The sequence below is a fragment of the Triticum dicoccoides genome, chromosome 3B (genome assembly GCF_002162155.2).
Source record: "Triticum dicoccoides isolate Atlit2015 ecotype Zavitan chromosome 3B, WEW_v2.0, whole genome shotgun sequence".
NCBI lineage: Eukaryota > Viridiplantae > Streptophyta > Magnoliopsida > Poales > Poaceae > Triticum > Triticum dicoccoides.
Genome location: NC_041385.1, coordinates 182288039 through 182292619, shown reverse-complemented (window position 1 = coordinate 182292619; position 4581 = coordinate 182288039). Strand labels below are relative to the sequence as shown.

The 4581-nt window shown below is 48.0% G+C and overlaps 1 long non-coding RNA gene across 2 annotated transcripts in view; it reads right to left on the bottom strand.

Moving 5' to 3' along the window:
- Window positions 1–3796: 3796 nt before the first annotated feature.
- LOC119281094 overlaps window positions 3797–4581 on the bottom strand; it is a 2607-nt gene continuing 1822 nt past the window's right edge. For both annotated transcript variants that reach the window (XR_005138263.1, XR_005138264.1), the window contains 2 exons: window positions 4301–4392; window positions 3797–4201 (listed from right to left, as the gene is read on the bottom strand). This is a non-coding gene — a long non-coding RNA (uncharacterized LOC119281094). The remainder of the gene's footprint in view (window positions 4202–4300; window positions 4393–4581) is intronic.

Here is a 4581-nt window from a genome sequence, read left to right as displayed (position 1 = left end):
TAATATGTGTAACAGCCGTGATAGCCTAGCATAAGTTGCTTGCTTATTTATTTCCTTGTTGTCTTGTTTATTTGTTTGCTTGTAGTCAGTGCAGTTCTTTTTAAAACTAGGCCACAATAACCATGGGCTAATATTTACTTTAGTGACACCGGGCCTCCTACGGGCCGTAGAAACAATGGGCCTTCTACGGGCCGTAGAAACAGTAGGCCTTCTACGGGTCGTAGAAACAATGGGCCTTCTACAGGCCGTAGAAACAATGGGCCTTCTACGGGCCATATCATCAATGGGCCTTATACGGGCCGTATGACCATAACGGGCCATCGTTAATAGGCCATATTTGATGACGCTATGAAAACGGCCCAACGTATTAACGGACCACAAACGGGCCGATGTAACCACGGGCTGAATTTGGCCCACAAGCAGAAAATGACAGTAACGGGCCGTAAGTAAATGAATGCTGGAAATGAGCCCAAGAATAAATGGGCTCTGAGAAGGCCGAAAGATAACATTTGCTGGAAACGGCCCAACTGAATAACGGGCCCTTAATGGGTATAAAGTGATATACTGTTCATTACGGGCCAGTTTCACCATGGGCCGTTAGTGGGTGTAAAGTGATACACTGTTCATTGCGGGCCAGTTTCACCACGGACCGTTAATAGGCCAAGAGTTACATAGGGTCTCATATGGGCCGAAAGACGTCATGGGCCATACATGGGCCAGAAGTGAAAACGGGCTGGAATCATATTGGATGGCCCAGATGACGCTACTGGGCCTAATTCGGATAGGGCGTAACGGGCCTTGGGTTAGCGGTTTGTAAATGGGCTATATGTGAACAGGCCATTAACAGGCTTTCCATGGGCCGGCCCGCCACCTTTTGACCAAGTCAAACGGGCCGGCCTTTTCACAGGAATGGGCCTCTGTTGGGTCGTGCCACGTGTCGACGTATCATAGGCGCCTTTTGTCCAATGAGTGGATGACATCTGTCCCAACGGTGAGCCGACACGTGTTTCCTCCAGCCAATGATGATTTTACACGTGGAAAATCCCCATTGGTCGGGGCTGTTAACGGGTTATCGGATCCAAAACCCGACCCGATAGCTTAACGGCGTTCCGTCACGGTGGATGCCACGTGTCGGTCACCCTTGATGAAAGCACTTCTGTGACGCGCGATTTATCGTCATGGAAGTCGACACTTCCGTGATGATAATTTTGGTAATGTCATGAAACACTTCTACGACAGCACAGGTATGACTATCTTGATTCTGTCATAAATTTGCCATGGATGTACATGCATGACAAAAAACGCGACCTACTGTGACAAACACGTATCATCACGGAAGTGTATTTTTTTTGTAGTGCTTGTGGTCTTGGTCTTGTTGCTCCGGAATGGAAACCCTTGGGGGATTCTTTGGGAACCCGCGTCTGTCCTTGCTCCATTAGCACCGAAAGGGAAACTGCCTCCTTTGCGCCCGCTGGCGCCCGCCTGGCCTTGGTCATCACGGCTTATGTCGTCATAGCCTCGTGAGGCTGGGTACCTTCATAGAAAACTCCGCTCCTCGGGAGGTAGCCTGGGGAGGCCACTCCCTCTGGAGGTCTTTATGTCATTCGCCTCGCGAGGCCAGGGGGCCCTCGCGAGGGTCTTGTCTTGGAGGCCTTGCTGCTGGGTCGTACCAGGCCGTCGAAGGAGCCACTCCGTGGGCCGCAGGCACGCAAGTCTGGGTACCCTGATTCCCAGAACGTCGACAATACTATAATAGCATGGAACAATCAAAAACTATAGATACGTTGGAGACGTATCAGCATAAGCCCGTTGGATGCCTTCCAAGCATGCTGACCACTTCCAGCACAGAACTTGGGGGTCGACATCTTGAAGATGGGCCACCAGGTTGAAGAAGCTGGTCGGCAACAGCTCGGCTGTCCAAAGGTGAACACGGAGGTCCTCCATGGGTCGGCCTCTCCATGCAATAGAGCTGCATCAACTGCTTCACCTGGTCATTCAGCAGCGATGGATGCGATGGCGCCTGGAACTGCCGCCAAAATGCCCTCTCAGTGGTGTGACCCTCTTGGGCGCCGAAGTAGCGACCGGTGTCGGACGCACTTCTCGGCAGGCCGGCGAAGGCGTTTGAGGATCGGCAGAGTTAACTAAGCTTGACAGACCTGTTGCAGCCAAAAAATACACTAAAGTAAGTAAGGCTTACCAGTAGCACGATCTGCTTCACTTGCTAGAGCACCTCGCGATCTTCTCGGGCCTGGGTCTGGACCTCGACATGTGCTAAGCTCAACTTCTCAATCTCGGTGACCGTTTTCTTCTAATCCTGCTGAAGAGTGTTGCATTCCACATACAATCCCTTCAGGCTGTCCTCGACCTCAAGGACCCGAGCCTGATCCTTGTCGTGGGCTACCTTCTCTTCTGCCAGCTCCTTTCTATCCTTCGCCGCCACAACTTTCTGTTGCTCGGCTTCCTGCCGAGCCTTTTTCAGCTCGGCCTTCAGGGTCTCAAGCTCCGGGCCAAAGCTGGCATCGAACATCTCGGCATTAGAATGAGCTAAAATGAATACAAAACAACATTATCTAAGAATTAGGATTTCATCTACCTTGGGCCATCTCGATCTGCTTCTGCATCAAATTGAGGTCCTCCTCGGATCTCCTCAGCTTCCGGTTCATCCCCGCTAACTCCTGGAGTTAGAGCTCGGAGCACAAGCCGAGGCCTACAGATATAATTAGACATTAGTCTCACGACATCGATTTCGATCCTTTGTTCAGCTTTTTAAAACCAAACCAGAGTCTTGGGGGCTGCTGCATCTTCATTTTTCATATGTGTCCAAATTGACCTCCAAGTTAGTTTTTTGAAACTAACTTGGGGCTCAGGGGCTACCACTTGTTACGCTTTCATGTGTATTGTTTGCAATTTTATAGCCTTTGGACAATGTTCTTCCAGTCATGTCCGGAGAGGGCTACTGTATGGGGAAAGTGTCAAACTAATTACGAATGATAAAGAAGGTAAGTAGGGATGTGTGACACATACCTCAAATCCTATGAAGATGCCATTGAAGACCTCATGCGTTCCGGCCTCTACGGAATGAAAGCCGCTCAGCGCCGCACCGATGAGGACATGTTGCTCTTTTGGGATGGAGGAGCCCTCTAAGGACACCTCCATCTCATCGGGCCACCCCTTGTGGACCTGCCCTGGAGCAGGAGGGGTGGGCGGCGGCACCTTAAAAACCCCATCGTAGTGGTGGGGACGGAGGCCTCTGGCTGCTGTTCAGGCGCTGGATTCGTGTGGGCCGAAGACTTTGCTCGACTTGGTTCGCCTTCTTTGGCCAAAGGGACTCCCTCCCCTTGGTCCATAGGGGCCGAGGTCTGGATATAGTGTATTACCTCTTCAAGAGGTGTCGAACCTAGGTAAATATTGTCCCCTTTGTCTCCTGTTACCCATAGATCCGAGGTCCACAGCTAGGGACCCCCACCCGAGATATTCCAGTTTTAGTACCGACAAGCGCGAAACAAAACTTTGCATGTGAAAATATGCCCCAAATAGGCTAAGCCAATGTGAAAAATAGCTATGGCATTGGTATTTTTCACATTGTCTTAGCCGATTCGAGGGAATTTTTCACAGACAAAGTTATCACCAACGCCATAGCTATTTTCACATTGTCTTAGCCGATATGGGGGAAATTTTCATAGGGAAAGTTTCTTTTCGCGCTATTTTTCATGTAGTTGTTTTTCAACCAATGGTCTAATTGAATTTCTGAAGTTCAATACAAATGGTGAATAATAAAAGATATGGTCAATACGAGTGATGTTAAGTAATAAAAGATATATAAAATCAACTGCCCCATCATTTTTGAATTCTCTCGACAGAACTTTCTACATCCAACAACGTGCTTTGGCTTCTTTTCGTACACTTCGTTTTGAGCTGGACTTCATCTTCTTCTTGATAAATGCCAGATTGTTGGTCATCATGGTTATCTACATATTCCTTCTTGGACAGGTCTTTATCACTCGGTTCTATCTGCCTTTTGTACAAAAGGTTTCTCACTTCCTGAACCTCCGCACAGCCTTCCTATCCATCCAGGTGCTTTTCATGTTCAGCCTCGTTCTTCATGCCTTCTTCTGGCTCATCATCATATTCCGCCCCTTCGACTTCGGCATCCTCCTCATCCTCATCATGACTTGTCCACCATGTGTAACCAGGCATGAAACTGTGTTTCAACAAGTGCATCTTTAGACGACTAGTAGAAGGGTCAATCAAAACTTCGGTTTTGCACTTCTTACATGAAAATAATATCTTTGTTTCTTACTTGTGATTCATATCATCCAACGCCACCTGGAAGAACTCATTTATAGTTCGACCCATATGTATATGTAAGAATCGTTCACTTCATACAATTGCCTAAAAGAAGGGTCAAAAAATATTTCAGCATTACTACCTTTTGCTAAAAATGGAAACCGAAAATTGGGCATATTACCTAGATTAGATAGTCGTAGATAGATCAAATCGAGAGCAGAGGACGGCAGAGATACAAGATTGACAAAAGAAATAGAAGAGATAATGTTGAGATCTTGAGCTAGCCACAACTAT